Below are 18183 nucleotides of genomic sequence, written 5' to 3'. Positions count from 1 at the left end.
ATAATCTTCATAACTGAAATTCTACGAACAGACAATGTCCTGGTAAATTTGGACTGCACAGTTTCCAGTGCTGTCACATCCCTGCCATAATGATAATTGCAGAAAGACACTCAATACTCCATCTAGAACCGACTGAGCAAATGAAATTAACAACTTAGAAATGCACAGGAACTGCACTTTTTCAATAATGTGACTTTTACACAATACTGCGCCGTGGAGAAAGTGAGAACTGCAGATGCCAGAACTCAGAGTCGATAGTGTGGCGATGGAAAACACAGTTGCTCAGACAGCATGCAAGGAGCGGGAGAATTTCAGTTTCGGACATAAACGCCTCATCACGAATGAGGTTTGTGGCCGTGGGGACTGAGAGATAAATGGGTGGTTTGGGAATTTGGGGGCGTGATAGCTGAGAAAGTGATGAGCAGATAAAGGTGGAAAATAAGATACGAATTCTGACAGGAGGTGGAGCGGGTAGGTTGGAAAGGTGACGTGCAGGACATAAGGGCAATGCTGAGTTGGAGTTATGAAACTAGAATATTGTGAGCGAAGGGTGATTGAGGAAACTGCTAATCCCATGTGGCATCAAGCTCCCAAGCGGAAGATGAGGCCTTCTTCTTTCAGGCGTCAGGTGTTTAGAGAATGCCAATGAAGGAGGTGCAGGACCTGCATGTGCTTGGCAGATTGGGAGGTAGAGAATGATTTACATCAGTGATGAGCTTCCAACTGCATATCCAAACTATCATTACGAACATGTTGTTACATCTCAGGAACAGTATCTGACACTACCCCCATTTAAGTAGAAGGTGAGGATTGCAGATGCGAGAGATTGTAGTCATAGAACATAGAACATAGAACATAGAAAAATACAGCGCAGTACAGGCTCTTCGGCCCTCAATGTTGTGCCGACTGAATCCTACCTAACCTACACTAGCCCAATAAGTTCCAAATGCCTATCCAATGCCCGCTTAAATGCCCATAAAGAGGGAGAGTTCACCACTGCTACTGGCAGGGAATTCCATGAACTCACAACCCGCTGTGTAAAGAATCTACCCCTAACATCTGTCCTACACCTTCCACCCCTTAATTTAAAGCTGTGTCCCCTTGTAACAGCTGACTTCATTAGCGGTAAAAGGTTCTCAGTGTCTACCCTATCTAAACCCCTAATCATCTTGTACACCTCTATCATATCTCCCCTAAACCTTCTTTTCTCCAATGAGAACAGCCCCAAGTGCCTCAGTCTTTCCTCATACGATTTTCCTACCATGCCAGGCAACATCCTGGTAAACCTCCTCTGCACTCGTTCCAATGTCTCCACATCCTTCCTATAGTATGGCGACGAAAACTGCACACAATACTCCAGATGAGGCCGCACCAGAGTCTTACACAACTGCAACATGACCTCAGGACTCCGGAACTCAATTCCTCTACCAATAAAGCCCAGTACACCATATGCCTTCCTGACAGCACTCTTTAACTGGGTGGCAACTTTCAGAGATCTGTGTACATGGACACCAAGATCCCTCTGCTCATCCACACTACCAAGTAGCCTACCATTAGCCCAGTAATCCATCTTCTTGTTACTCCTACCAAAGTGAATGACTTCACACTTAGCTACATTGAATTCCATTTGCCACCTTTCTGCCCAGCTCTGCAACTTGTCTATATCCCGCTGTAACCTACCACATCCTTCTTCACTATCCACAACTCCACCGACTTTTGTGTCATCCGCAAACTTACTCACCCAGCTTTCAAGCCCCTCCTCTAGATCATTTATAAAGATAACAAAAAGCAATGGTCCCAAAACAGATCCTTGTGGTACACCGCTAGTAACTGCACTCCAAGATGAACCTATACCATCAACTACTACTCTCTGTCTCCTTCCAGCCAGCCAATTCCTAATCCAAACCTCTAATGCACTCTCAATGCCATACCTCCGTAGTTTTTGCATTAGCCTACCATGGGGTACCTTATCGAACGCCTTACTAAAATCCATATACACAACATCTACTGCTTTACCCTCGTCCACCTCCTTAGTCACCTGCTCAAAGAACTCAATAAGGTTTGTGAGGCACGACCTGCCCTTCACAAAACCATGCTGACTATCCTTGATCACGTTATTCCTATCCAGATGTTCATAAATCTTATCCCTTACAATTCTCTCTAAGACTTTGCTCACCACAGAAGTCAGACTCACTGGTCTATAGTTACTCGGGCTATCCCTACTCCCCTTCTTGAACAAGGGGACCACAGTCGCCATCCTCCAGTCTTCTGGTACTATTCCCGTTGACAATGACAACATAAAAATCCAGGCCTATGGCTCTGCTATCTCCTCCCTAGCTTGCCAGAGGATCCTAGGATAAATGCCATCAGGCCCAGGAGACTTATCTATTTTCATCCTTTCCAGTAATCCCAAAACTTCTTCCCTACATACTTCAATGCCATCCATTCTAATCACTTGTGACTCAATATTCACACCAGCAACAGTGTCCTGTTCCTGAGTGAATACTGACGAAAAGTATTGATTTAGTGTCTCTCCAATCTCCTCCGCCTCCACGCACAACTTCCCACTACTATCCTTGACTGGACCAATACCTATCCTAGTCATCCTATTATTCCTGACATACCTATAGAAAGCCTTTGGATTTTCCCTAATCCTACCAGCTAAGGACTTTTCATGTCCCCTTCTCGCTGCTCTTAGCTCTCTCTTTAGATCCTTCCTGGCTACCTTATAACTCTCAATCGCCCCAACTGAACCTTCACGCCTCATCTTTACATATGCCGCCTTCTTCCCTTTCACAAGGGATTCCAATTCCTTATTAAACCACGGCTCCCTCACAAGACCCTTAACTCCATGCCTGACTGGTACATACTTATCAAGGACACTCAGTAGCTGTTCCTTGAACAATCTCCACAGATCATTAGTATTCTTCTCTTGAAGCCTGTTTTTCCAATCCACACATCCTAAGTCATGCCTCACCGCATCATAATTTCCCTGCCCCAGCTATAACTCTTGCCCTGCAGTGCACACTTATCCCTCTCCATCACTAAAGTAAAAGTCACCGAGTTGTGGTCACTGTCCATGAAGTTCTCACCTACCTCCAAGTCTAACACCTGGCCTGGTTCATTACCTAGAACCAAATCCAGTATAGCCTCACCTCTTGTAGTCAGGAAGGATAGCGCGAGAAAGCACAGTGGTTAGGCAACATCTGAGGACCAGGAATGTGAACGTTTCGAACATACCTAGCGAAGAACTTATGCTCGAAAATCGATTTTCCTACTCCATGGATGCTACCTTACCAGGGGTACATTTCAAGATCCACGCTTTTAACTCGACCCCACCACCACTCAACTGCTTTAGAAAATTAAGATGCACCTGTCACCACTCAGTTGGTTCTTCTGCCGCATGCGAGAAAAAACTGCAACATTCTTTTCCCCATAAATATCAGGTCATTCAGATTCCTAAAGAAAAGAAAACTGCAGAGACTGATTACCTGGGGGAAAAAAATGTTGTAGAGTTCTGCATTCTCTCAGTGAAACTGAATGTTTGAATATAAATTTGGTGAAGGAAAAGAGAAATCTTCTGTTTAATAACTGCTACATCTGTTTCTCAAAGGAAAAACGAGTTTCATCAACTGGAATGTTTCAATCAGGCAATGCATGCTCACCCTGTCAGGTTCTGAGAGGAATGGTGGAATAGATATTGGCTTCGCTATTGCTGAACAGATGAAAAATATTAATTTGACTTCCGAAACAGTTGATGCTCCTGCAGAAACGTCAATGTGACTCATATCCCAGCACAGCCATTTCGGTGTGTATTTCAGAGTCCTGCAATATCACAGTTCATTGAAAAGATTTTTATTGATTGTTCCTTATAAATACGGCATTCTCCATTTCAGAGGTCATTGGACAATATTTTACCCAGTCACTAATTCATCGGTACATCACCCCTAATGTTCCATTCACGACTTATCTTCCAAACTGCTTTCACGCAGAAAATGCTTATTTTTTTAAACCAAAGACTGAGCTTAACCAATGTCTGTTGGACATCAACCATCATTCTGTCACTCTCTATACATTGTTTAGTGTGTTTCGGTGCCTGTCACCTGAAACCTGTGCTCTCTAGTTTTGAACTTCAACATATTGCGCAAATGATTTAGGCCAGTTGTCGATCCATGCCCCTCATGATTTCATAAACGATGAGAACGTGACACACTGGCTGGAGCATTCCAGCGAAAAAGCCCCTGCTGACACCATCTCCATGCTTATCTGAAGCCCTCGGCTCCCCGCAACACCCTTGTAAATCATGTGTGCACAGTTTCAATTTTCACAAAATCCTTCCTGTAGAAGTTGACAATAATTGTAAACAGTATTCTAAATGTGATCTCACCAATGCTCCATATCGCCACAACATGATCTTCCAACTTGGATAATCGACTTTCTGACTAATAACGAAAAGCGTGCCAAGTGCTTTCTTCACCACATTGTCTCCTTGTGGCACCACTTCATCTGCTTTTATAAATTTTGCCTTGACTGATAAAGTTGTGATTGTCACTATGTTCTGCTGCCTTCACGGATATGTTGACCAACATGCAAAGACTCTCTGTTCCTGTGGGTTTCCTCGTGTCCTGTCAATCATTGAGTAATCAGTTGATGTGTTCCTTCCAATGTGCATCACCTCATGTTTTTCATGGTTAGTTTCAACGTCGCCTCTCTGAATGTTACATTTGATAAGTCCATTTCTGTGTTCCTACTTCCTAAAAGGATCTTCCTCACTATTAACCACTTTGCTGATATTCGTATCATCGACAACTCTGCTTATCATTTCCTCCGAACTTGTTCTACATTCTTTACACACATTCACAAACGACATGGGACCCAGCATTCATCCTTGTGTTACATTATTGAATACCAGTTCCAGTCACAAGAAACAGCCTTCTATCACCATCCTGTGTCTCTTACCACCACCAATTATGTTTGTATCCAACTGCCAGGGAACCTACAATCCCTTTTCAATTGTATCCTCTTACCAGTCTTCAGAGTGGTGTCGTGTTGAAGGCTATGTTGGAATTCACACAAATAACATCAACTTCACTAACCTCGTTCAAAATAAAACCTGATCACTTGCCGATAAATTGTATTTAATCCAATCTGTTAGGTATGACATTCTGTACCAAAACCGTGATGACTCTCCCTGATGAAACCTTGCCTGGTGAAGTGGCAGTTAACGCTTTCCTTCAAGGTTCGCTCCAAAAGGTTCCCTTCAATTGATGTGAGATTCACTGCTGGGTGATTCTCTGGTTTATCTCTCCCAATCTTGCGTTAGTCCAGTCCACTACAAACCCAAAGATGAAAGTAAACCATTGCTCAGAACACCTGCAATTTCCTCCCTTGTCACAGAGAGGAACATAAGATACAAGTTCATCCTGAATTTGGAATATGCCCATTTCAATCCAGAAAACCGCGAACACTTCCTCAGTCCCAATGTCAAACTGCTTAAGAACTTTTCCATCCCTCCTCCTGCATTCTGCCCGTATATCTTGCCACAAGAGGACTGTTTGCTCGCTGCACAAGTAAAGTGATTCAGTCAGTTATTCCATTTGCAGACACGACTGTACTGTAACTCTGGAGGATGATCATTCAGATATTTTAGCTTGAAAACGCTGTATTAAGCAATTGTGGTTATGAAATATTTGCTTTGATAGCCACAGGCTATTACAGTGAGAAATGGATTGAATTTTGTCCAACTGAAAAACATTTACTTAATTCCAACTCCTGTGCAGATTCCTATCTGTTCACATCTGATATGATGGAGATGTTGCTCTCTTGTTGTTTATCATATCCAGAACAGAGCGGCGGCACAAATCCCAAACACATGATTTCTACTTTCATTGACCTACGAAGTCGATGCCAGTGGCAAACATTGTAATGGGATTCATCAACAAGAGAAACTTTCAGGATGAAAACAGTTCTGTCTTCTGCGCAGGGGGTCATTACAGAAGCACAGTATCCAGCCTCCTCAGGGGCAAGACGAAAAGATGCTGAAAAGAGAAATCGAAGTTTACATTTTTGGTCCAGTGACCTCGTCCTTGGCACTGATGGTTTCCAGGAAAACTTCGGTCGATATGCCGAAGATATGTGGGGGTGCAGTAATTACGAGGAAACGAGATGTCGGGATAGAGCCGAAAGAGAGAGACGAGCAGTTGGGCATAGGAATTGATAATGATCTGTTTGGAGCATTAACAACTGCTCACAGAGACTGTTTATGACTAACCAAAGGTAGTGTGTGACGAGGCCTGGTGAGTGTGTCGGGGGCCAACACATGGGAAACTTCAGGCCTCTAAAATGACTGAGATTGATCTGTAGGGTAGTGGGGTCCTCAAGCAGAAAATGATCTACTGCTTATTCAGCATGCGCTAAGCTATGATGCAACACTGCAGTAAGACTGAGATAAAGACGTTCGCTAGGAAACATGGTTCTGTGCTAAAGGAGCAGTGAACTGGAAGCTCAGGGACACTTTTGGCAATAGAACTTGGCATTCTGCAAAACACTTCGTTTCCCAAGGTAGTGGCGACCACAATATGAGCTGTAGACTAGATTGTTGCGAAGTGTAGGGAAAGTATTGCTTCACCTGGAAGGTATATTTGAGCACTTGTATACTAAGCATGGAGGTCAGAAATGGACAAGGGAGGAGAAGCAAGAAACAAGGATACCGTGGATGATATTATTATAGATGTTTTTTAATCAATGAGTAAGAATGCGACCATAAAGGTACTATACCTGAATGCTCGTACTTTTTGGAAGGTTGGAGATATAACGGCATAAATCATCACAAATGAATACGATTCAATACACGTTGCAGAGACATGGAGACAGCATAGTCAAGACTGGGAGGTATATAATCACTGGTATGAGACAATTTGGAAGGACCGAGAGGATGGTAAGGAAGGTGGTGTAACTCAAACATTGAAGGACAACCTCAGACCGATGGAAACAGATGATTTAGTTTCTATGGAGAATGAGTTTGAATCGATTTGGGAGGAAATTAGAAGTTCTAAGAAGAAAAAGTCACTGTTTGTCGGTGTCTATCCGCCTCCAAATTTTAAGATGACATTGGGGAGGGCAGTAAACAAAGACATAAATAACAAATGAAAAAACGAATGGCAATTATCATGTGGGAAATTAATAAACATGTCGATCGTTCGAAGCAGCTAAGTCAGGGTAGCCTTGATGGGGATAGTGTTGAGTGTATCTGCAATAGATTCCTTAAATAATGTGTAATCGAACAGGCCAACAACGGGAGAGGTTAAATTAGATTTAGTGCTGGGTAATGAACTCGGCAAGATGTTACATTTGGCAATAGGTGAGCACTTTGGGGATAGTTACCAAAATTCAGTTATGTTTATTTTAGTTTTTCATAGGGATTGGTATACATCGAAGTGCAAGCGCTATTGCTGGGGGAAAGAAAATTGCAATGCGATTAGATAAGATTACGCATTCAGAGGTTGGCAAAGAAACGGCACGGAATGGGCAGAATAGAAATGTGGAGCTTATTCAAGGAGCAGGTTCTGTGTGTCTTTGATAAGTATGTACCTGTCAGAGGGGGAGGAAATTGTGAAGCGCAGGAGTCACGATTACTGAGGAAGTTGAATCTCTTGTTGAGAAGGCTTGTGTTCCCATGAGATGTGAATGCTCAGTAATGGAGATTGAGAGTTACAAGTTAAACAGGAAAAACCTGAAGAGAGAGTGAAGACGAGCCAGGAGGGGACAGAGAATTTGTTGACAGATAGATTAAGGGAAAATCCGAAAGCTTTCCATCGATATGTGAGGGCTAAAAGAATGAATAGAATAAAATATGGCCAATGAAGGACAGTCGTGGTAAGTAGTGTGTGGAGTCAGAAGCGATAGGGGAAGAGTGAAAGCAATGTCTTTAGTCAGGATTCGCACTGGGAAAACAAAATGTTGACTAGGACAATACTGAGAAACTGGCTACCAGACGAAATAGGATTGAAGTTTCCAAAGACAGGGCGCCATAAGCTCTGAAAATGTGAACAAATCTAAATTCCCCTGGGCCAGATCGTATTTATCCTAGGACTTTCTGGGAAGCTAAGAATCAGATTTATGATTCTTCCACTTTGATATTAATGTTGTTATTGTCCAAAGTTAGAGTACCAGAACACTACAGCATAGTAAAATTGCTCTCTCATTCAAAAAAGGGAGTTAAGGAAACCCTGGAAATTATAGACCATTGACCCTTCCCTCGGTTGTGGGTAAAGTGTTGGAAAAGTTCCATGAGATAAGATTTGTAATCATCTCGAATGGAATAAATTTATGAGGGCAAGTCAAGCCGGTTTTGTGAATGGGTGGACGACACTCACAAACATTATCGAGCTCTGTGAAATGATCGTTGAACTGCAGGTCGGTTTGCTCACTGAATTGGGAAGTTCATTTCCAGACGTTTCATCACCCTACTAGGTAACAATTTCAGTGGGTCTCCAGGCGATGCACTGTTCATGATTCCTGCTTTCTCTTGATATGTTTGGGTTTCTTTGGGTTGGTGATGTCATTTCCGATGGTGATGTCATATCCAGTTCTTTTTTTCTCAAGGGGTATTCGATGGCGTTGAACTCAAAGTGTTTGTTGATGGAGTTCTGTATGGAATGCCATGCTTCGATTAAGTCTCCTGCATGTAGGTGTTTGGCTTGTCCTCGGATGGATGTGTTGCCTCAGGCGAATGCAATGTTTATCGAATGCAATTTTTGTCAAGTTCTTGCATGGCATTTTGGAAATGACATCAGTTTTTGCATATGGACAAATAGGCAGAAAACGAGCCACCAGGATACATGAACATCAACTAGCCACAATACGACGTGACCCTCTCTCACTGGTATCCTTACAAACAAATCAGTAGAGACACTACTTTGACTTGGACAACGCATCCATCCGAACACAAGTGAAACAGAGACACACGCGATCATTCCGAGAAGCATGGAATTCCAACTGGAAATCCATCAAAATCACATCGAGATAGACTTCATCTACAACTCGCTGAAAAACAGAACTGGAAATTATATCATTGCAGGAAATGACATCACCAACCCAAAGAACCGCAAGCATATAAATAGAAAGCAGAATTCATGAACAGTCCGTCATCCGAAGGCACAATGAATATATTAACCAGGAGGGTAACGAAACGTCTGGAAATGAGCCTTCCAGCTCAGTGAGCAAATCTTCATCTGGGAAGCTAAAACTGAGCTATAACTCTTGTCAAAACTTGCCAGATGACTAAACAGATGTATGAGGATAAAGCCGTTCATGTAATGCACGTTTGGGTTTCAGTTAGCAGTTTGATAAATCTCGCCACGGCAGATGACTCACAAAATACTGAGGCATGGGAATGAGGGGGATGTCGTTCTTTGTATCAGAAATTAGCCAGCTGAAAGAAGACAGAGGGTGTTACTTGATGGGAAAACGTCATCCTGGAATTCTGTTGCTTGTGGTGTACTGCAACGATCTGTTTTGGGTTCACTGCTTTTTGTCATTTTTTTGTAAACGAGCTGGATGGGGGCGGAGAAGGATGGGTTAGTACATTTGCGGACGACACTAAGTTCGGGAAAGTTGTACACAGTGCTGAAAGATATTGTAGATAACACAGTGACACAGGTATGCAGTAGAGCTGGGCTGAGAGTTGGCAAATGGAATTTAATGCAGAAAAGTGTGAGAAAGAACATGGCATTAAAAATATCACAGAATATAAAGATTGATAGCAGAAGTTTCTAGTAAAATACAAAATGAAAAAAGAGGCAAAAGTAAACGTTGACCCTCTCGTGGATAAGAAGGGGCATTTCCTTATGGGATGTGTGGAAATAGCAGTGACATTGATCAGGCATTTGCGTCGGTCTTCACAGTGGAGGATATTAATAACATGCCAATAATTGACAAAGAGATGACGTTTGGTGACGACCTGGGAACAGACATTATAACAAAAGAACTAGCGTTGGATTGTTGAAGCTAATATTGCAAAGGATGGTTACGTCTCCAGGACTTGATAGAATGCATCGCAGGGTACTAAAGGCAATGGTATGTGCTTGCGGTAATTTTCCAAAATTCGTTGATCTCTGGGCAGTCCCAGCAGATTGGAAAACACAAATATGGCGTTACTGTTTAAAAAGTGTGGCAGACAAAATATGAGGAATTAGATCAGATTACTTCGAGTATCGTAGCAGGCCATTCGTCCCAACAAGTCCACACCGACCGCTAAAGTGCAACCCACCCAGACCCATTCTCCAACATAATAGACCAGTTTGTTTAACAAGTGTAGTGCATAAATTTCTTGAGTCTTTTATCGAGGAAAAAATAGCGGGGCTTCTCCGTAGAAATTTGACAGATGCAGCCTGGGTTAATGAAGAGCAGGTCATTCCTGCAAAATCTTTTCGAATTCTATGATGGCATTACGATCATGGTGTACAGCGGGACGCAGTGAATTGAAGTACTTAGATTTTAAAAATGGCCTCAACAACGTGCTGTTCAGGGGCAATATTCTGGCAGATGGAATTCCGGATTTGTAGGTGTTCGCTGATGACAGGAGGGTATGTGGAATAGGCTTATTCCGAAAATTTAGAAGAATGAGGCCGGATCTTATGGAAACGTATAAGATTATGAAGGTCATGTGTGAGATAGAAAACGAGAGCATGCTTCCATTTGCAGATGAAACTAGTGCAAGAGGGCACAGCCTTTGGATTAGAACGAGATATAGGACTGAATTGAGAAGGAATTTCTTCAACCAGAGGGTTGTTCCTCGATGGAGAGCTTGCCCAACGATGTAGTTGATGCGACATCAATCAATTTTTTTTTAGCTCGGGCTGCTTTTGTTTTGAACAATAAAGGAAGTAAAGATTACCTTCAGAGTTTGGTTAAGTGGATGCGTGTCCATGGAAAGATCAGGCATGAGCTGAATGAATGGCGAAGTATTCTTTAAGGCCTGTGCGGCAAAGCCTTGCTCCTCGTTCTCATGTTCTATGAATGTATGTGTCACATATTCCGCAATTTTAGGGAAAGCTTCCATGGACTTTGGGGGAGGTGTTGAGAGAGAAGGAGCAGTGCACCACAATGCCCTGGAGGGAATGTTCCGCGGGGGAGGCGGACAAAGGGCGGGGAGGGGGATGTATGTTTGGTAATAGCATTTCGCTGGAGGTGGTGGAATTAGAAAAATATTTCGCTGATCACTTGGAGTACTAGAGTGCGTAAAGCTCCAGACCAATTTCTGAAAAATAATGGGATGAGAATGGATCGTTGCTTCATGATGGACATTTGGAAGATGGGTCCAAAGTCCTATTTTGGTGCAGTGAAAGTCACAATGTCTTTGAGAAGCTAACTTTAGCAGCCGTATATCATTGCGGCCACAGGAGCAGGTCATAGTCAGAGATTGTCTTGACTCCTAAAGCCTGAATAACACATAGCCTGCGATTACACGCCACCGATGATTTGTCACTGGCAGTCTCCATTAACCGCTGTTCACTCTCAGAGCGAGATCGTTGTTCACCTCATTGACCAAATGTTCTTCTCTTTCTTTTCTTCTTTCCCTACCAACTGTTTACTACTTTACAATACAGAATGAAGCATGATGGGATAGTTCCTTTTCGCCTGGATGATTTCAGTGTGAAAGAAACAATGTACAGGAGAAGCACAACAGATTAGTCAGCATCTGAGTAGCAAGAAATATTTAAATCCCAACCTTCTTGAGGATTCCTTACTGCAGCTGTAACAATATTGAAAAGCTCAAAACCGTTCAGAACAGAGCAGCTGAATTGAGCAGCAACACATAACTAATAAAACATCGACAAACATCAATTCCCACCATAACCAAACGCTCCGACATGCAGTCTGCACAATCCACTAGATGTACTGCAGATATTCACCAAGGCTCCATCAAAAGTACATTACAAACTCACAACTGCATCCATCTAAAAGGAAAAGGGCACTCAACAGATAGGAAAGGCCACTTACCATCCTGATCTGGAAATATATTGCCATTACTCCAGAATCACTGGGTCAAAACTGTGGATTCCACTTACCTATAATTTGGATCTGCCGTCAGCACACAAAAACTGTGGTTCAAGATGGAAGCTCATCATCACCTTATCCAGTCAAATCAGGAATGAACAATAAATGCTGACCTGTTCTGGAATAACCACATCCATGGAGAATGAAAATCACATGCTGTGGTGTTCTGAGGATCCTCTCTTACTGAGATATTTCTGGATTTATTTGAGTGGTATCAAAGATGAGGATTTGCTGTTGGGAAACTGAAACGAAGCATTACATCGGAATTTGAAGGTGTTGCTTTGTTCCATGTAGCCTGAAACTTTCCCGCCTTTGAAAATGAAAGCAGAAAGGTAAATTCACAGTGGAGTGCAAGTATTCACTACCTGAAATATCGAGGCATAATTGGAGGGACGCTGGAGAGAAACTGCGGAAATTTGATGACGATTCAATTACTTGTCTGCCCTGAAGATTCATCAGGGCAACCACACTAGGGGAAAACAATTCAACTGTTCTCAGTGTGGAAAGGGAGTTGCTCAGTTCTCTAACTTGCTGACTCGTCAGTGGGTTCACACTGACAAGAAACCATTTAATGGCCTAGAGTATGAAAAGGGCATTAAAAGGTGTCACGAACTGCTGTACATTCAACGTATTTACTCTGACAAGAAACCATTCAAGTACTCTCTCATAGGGAATGGGTTCAGGACGTCATTTGATCTCACTTTACATCTGCGAACTCAGTGGAGAGAGGTCATTCGCCTGTTCTAAGAATGGGAAAGGATTCTTTCAGTCATTCTGCCTGCTGAGGCACCAGTGAGTTCACACAGAGGAGAGACCATTCGTCCGCTGTGATTTGAAATAATTAATTGATTCTGGAAATCTGCTGAAATTCAAGCGAGTTCATACTGCAAAGAGACCATTCACCTGAATGTATACGATGTGCATTTGAATGGAAAGGTGAACCAGAATTGACTGTCTGGTTGTAACGCTACAATAAAGACGGCTTTTGCTAAATCCACAGCAGAGAACCATTTACTATCCGGTTGTATTTGGGTAATATTGCACAAGGATTAGGAACATTTGGGGCGGGCGGAACAACAGCATAATTGACTACCTGCTGGCTGCACGGTGGCACAGTGGTTAGCACTGCTGCCTCACAGCGCCTAAGAGCCGGGTTCAATTCCCGACTCAGGCAACTGAGTGTGTGGAGTTTGCATGTTCTCCCCATGTCTGCGTGGGTTACCTCTGGGGGCTCCGGTTTCCTCCTGCATGCTAAAGATGTGCGGGTCAGGTGAATTGGCCATGCTAAATTGCCCCCTAGTGTACTGGTATGGGTGGGGTGCACTTCGGCGAATCGGTGTGGCCTTGTTGGGCCGAAGGGCCTGTTTGTAGACTGTAAATCTAATCTAAAAATAAACCTCCATTTAAATGGAATACTTGCCTTTTTGACTGGAAGAATGGGGGCACTCACCGGTGATTATCCACAGGGAATTATCACTTCATCCTTCAGGACGGAGTCAACGACTGGAGTAATTCCTTTTCCAGCCTCGGGTTTTAACGAGTCTTTTGTTCTGCAAGATCGATACTGAGACTTCGGGATTATTCTTTTGGATTCAAGGCTTCGTATGAACCCACATCACGTTTGTCTTTTGCCCTGCACTCAGTAGGGACCCTACTTAATCTTGGATCCGAAACATCTACCGTAGCTCAACACTAGGCTACCCTCTTGGCGGGGGTTACCGGGACTGCCCGATCTGCCTGAGTTAGCCAATTTAGTTTCTCCATATATGTCCTTATATCTGGACTGAAGCAGATATGCACATCGTCCCTGAAGGCACAAGCTTTTGTTTTTTTTTTGTGCCAGTAGTACCCATGGTCCGAAATCCTGCCACATGTCACTGGATGTGTTCGCCAATGGTACTTGAGGATAGGAGCGTTCCACATCTAAAAAATGGGTTCTATTTGCCCGACAGATATTTTGGATAAGTTTACACTGACCGCACATCTGTGATCGTTCTAATAAAATTTGCACAATAATAACTGACCTGGTTAAAACATTCTCCTAAAAAAATCCTTCTCATATGATTTGTAAGGGCCATGACGGTTTATGCGTGCTGAGCAGTGCCTCATATCTCCAGCAAGAAAATCGGGGTTAATGGGATTAATATGGTTACTTGCAACCTGGGCGAGCGAATCGCTCACTGAACTTATGGCTCTCTGGGTAATCATCACTCATAGCCATGCATCAGGAGTCGTGAGTCGGATTTTACAGCCTGCGCTGGTAAATCTTCTTTTTGTATTACCTGCAAGCCTGTCGGGGGTACTGCACAAATCCGACCACAGACTCACTATGAGATCGCCAGCTGTCAGATTTAAAGAACAGAATTCCGAGAAATGAAATGAGAATTGGAATGTTTCACCATTACTGGTTTCACACCATAGGGGTGCTGTTCATCTCTCCCGTGTCATGAATCCTGATGCATCCATTGCGTCGACTCTCTCAACGGCCGAGATTTAAGGACTGAATATGTTGCCCCTGTATCTACCAAAATGGTAACTGGTGCACCTTCCACATATAATACAATTTCCCTTGATAATAGAATTCGCTTCTTCTTATCAACACCTCAATGTCAGGGACCTGAAATATTCGAGTTCCTTTCCAGATACAGAGTTGTTTTTTCCCCATTCCTTGTCTGGTGATATGGTCGTTTACTGGCTCTGTAAGTCTGCCATTAGTTCGGTTTAACTTTACATTTTTTTCTTTCAGTCTGCAATACTTGCCTCTGCAAAGTCAGGTTCTTACTTCTTTGTTTCCCTGTGCTTTTATTGGTTTCGAAATAAATGCTAATTTCCCATTACAATGGACATCACATTATTTTTACAGGTCGCTGCAACAGCGAGGGCCGAAGTGCCTGCACTGCATTGTAACGTTCTATGTTGTAAGCTACATTTCCTGCTAGTTTCTCATGTCTCTCATCACATGTGGAAGCTTCCAGTCACATCTTCCAGAGATTTGTCTGCACTTCGTTCAATAGAAGCAACTGCATTTCCTGCTCAGAATGTGATATTTCTGAAATGGAGAGAGGAAAACAGAGTCGGTGACAAAACTGAGATTACTTGCGTTCTGTCCAGAATCAACAAAAACTATCCCGATCTTCCAGTCTCCTGTAACTTCAACATTACACTGTTTTCCCACCCTTCAGGTTCTTTGCCTGTATTCCTGATGAGGGGCTGTTGCCCGAAACGTCGATTTTGCTGCTCCTCGGATGCTGCCTGAACTACTGTACAATTCCAGCCACACTCTAATCGAGACACTGTGTTCCCAGGCCACTATTCCAGTCTCTGGTTTGCTGCAGTGCTCCTTCAAGGAATAACTCAAGCTGGAATACCTTCAACTCATTTTATACAGACAGACCATGCAAACGTTAGGACCCAACATCGAGTTCAATCATTTTAGAACCCGTCCGCCCTCTTCCACATTCTCCACCCACCCGTCCATCCCATCAATTCCGAAGACAGATCATTGGACTCGAAATGTTAACTTTCCTTTTCATGAGATATGGACACTAGCTGTTGATTTTGTTCAGACCTTTTGGCTTTACTTCAGGGAACTTTGCTTGTCCGTTGCAATCGCCAGATTGCTGGAAGCTTCTGATTGCAGGATGAGATATTCAGAGGAGATGACAGGAATGGCAAGGGCTGGACCATTTCCATTGTGAAGGTAGACGAGCTAGGTTGGGGGATGTTTATCGAAGAGCAGAGAAGGCTCTTTGAGTAACCGATTAACGTGCACATTTTATGAAAAGGATATATATGTATGAGAAGGATCAGACTATATTTGGAAGGAATACAGTGGCATAAATGAAATACAGTAGACAAGATGTTTTGAGGAGAATTTGCGACAATGCTTTCACCAGTAGAGTGTTGCGAATCTGGAAATCATTATCTGAGCATGTGGTAAAGCTACGTGTCATGAGAACATTCCAGCAGTCTGTAGACGTACATTTGAAGAGCCAGAGCACACGTGGATAAGGAACAGGTACTGGAAAGTGTAACCAGGACAGACAGATGCGAGATGGGTGTCCTGAACGCAATGGGTCAAACACAAATTTGTGTGTTCAAAGGCAATCGCAGGCGTGGCTCTGTGGCGCAATGGATAGCGCGTTGGACTTCTATGTCACTGCTCAGATTGTAATTCAAAGGTTGTGGGTTCGAGTCCCATCAGAGTCGACTTTTAGTTTATGGTTTGGAAGATGGTCAGAGCAGACTCAGCTGCTCATCTGCAAAACCAACAATATTCGTGCAGAAACCCAACTGTCTCGAAACGAAATATTTTCCTCTCACAAGTTTAAACTTTTGATGTCTATTTATGATAGAGATCAATAAACATCTGTTAGTCAGTAGACAACACGATGATGTGGATAGGCTGGAAAAAGACACAAAATTGTTGTGTCAGCCATGATGATATTGAATCATGGAGCGGGGCCAGATCGGTATTAACAATGGGCTCCTTTGTGTCTGTGCCATTTCTGGTCCAGATTTTTAAACAATCGTAATGATAACAATATGAATTAAACACCACGAAATATTTTGGTCTCACCTCCACATCCCTTCCCTTCCAACTGGAATAGACAGCTCTTGTTTTAGCTTTAGATCAGACTGTGGAGAATTCTGACAAGTTCTCCTTCAGGCTGAATGTTGCTTCGCATGGGTTTCAAAGTGGATACATGGAGCAAGCAAATGCATGGAATCAGGTGCTTCTGGGGCAGATTTCCCCTTTGCTGGGCTGGAATTCTGGCCAAGGTAATGAACGTGAAGTTCTGACATTTTGAATCTTACTCTGGATTCTTGCGTCTTCAGCAATTAAATTGGAATTCACGTTGCCCTTGCATAACATTATTCAATCTTCACTGTTTATAAAAACCATGCCACGTCCTCGTGGGTGCAGTATGCTGAATATTGTTGTCGTTGTGTGCTGTGTGGGTCGATGTTCATATGAACATGCCGATGGAAGTTGGTGAAATTTCAGTGAATCGAATTCCCTGACGAAGTGAAACCGATCGAAGGAAAACCCCAGTCCAGTGACGACATGACATTTCCGGTGATCAACACAGGACACCACTGTAAACGTACGCAGCATTCAATAAAGTCGATTTCCGCCACATTTTTCTATGCCACATTTCCACCACATTTCTGGGACATTATTGTAATCTCTACGCTCTCACATTCTATAGGAAGAACATTCAAATGGCCAACTATCCATTACTAATGTCCTGAATTCACATACACATGCACATATATGCGCATATTTATATATCCACACAGATATAAATGTATGTGCGCATGCATGTATATGTCTGTGCATATATATTTAAAAGTTACAAAAGAACGTTGAGTAAAACAACATTTATTCTAAAAAAATATGATTTCTTGGAGTGCTCTGTCCTTAGGAAATGCCTCAGTTACTTAAGACCAGCCATAAATACTCCCTGAGTGAATATCCAACACTCAATAGAGATACAGAGGTGATTTTTGCAAACAATGACGTCTTTCATACCGCTGATCCTGCGCTGTGTTAAATTCTGGAAAGGATGTTTAGCTCTTTACATATTACCGGTGTTGCTGCAAGCTCGCACAGGCCATTAAAGCAATCCACAAAATATTAGATTTAACTCATTGGACATTTTGACTGTTATCAGAAAAACTGGAATCGAAACGATAACGATGTTTTTAAGTATTGCTGTGAAGATTACAGAATTGCAGCAGGAATATTTTTCGTGTCTTGTTAATGGATATTTTGGGGGAGATGAGTGAGCAGTATATGGACTCACTCCCTTCTCTGTGATTGCAGCCAAATGTTCCAATGCAACACATGACAGGATAAAGGTGCATTACATTGGCAGGTCAGTTCCCACTCACGATAGTATAGTTTCACTTTGATTATCGCCATCGTCTAAAGTATTAGCTGAGTTGGGAGATCATGATCCTGAGTGTATGCTGAGACATTTCGAGAATTAATCCCACACTGTTGGCTTCACTTTATATCATAAACCAGTTATGCAGCGGACTGAGCTAACCGGCTTCCCTTTCATGCTCAGTTTTTTGTACAATTTATAGAAGTTCACGTGGAACAAGCTGCTGAAC

General features: G+C 42.8%; 1 non-coding gene across 1 annotated transcript; it reads left to right on the top strand.

The window, feature by feature from the left end:
• Positions 1–16177: 16177 nt before the first annotated feature.
• Positions 16178–16269, top strand: trnar-ucu (transfer RNA arginine (anticodon UCU)). Its single transcript is given in 2 exon segments — positions 16178–16214; positions 16234–16269. It is a non-coding gene; the product is annotated as a tRNA-Arg (tRNA).
• The last annotated feature ends 1914 nt before the right edge of the window (positions 16270–18183 follow it).

Source organism: Hemiscyllium ocellatum, unplaced genomic scaffold, assembly GCF_020745735.1.
Source record: "Hemiscyllium ocellatum isolate sHemOce1 unplaced genomic scaffold, sHemOce1.pat.X.cur. scaffold_438_pat_ctg1, whole genome shotgun sequence".
Classification (NCBI taxonomy): Eukaryota; Metazoa; Chordata; class Chondrichthyes; order Orectolobiformes; family Hemiscylliidae; genus Hemiscyllium; species Hemiscyllium ocellatum.
The sequence above is the reverse complement of the archived record's forward strand: the minus strand, read 5'-3'. Positions and strand labels throughout refer to the sequence as shown.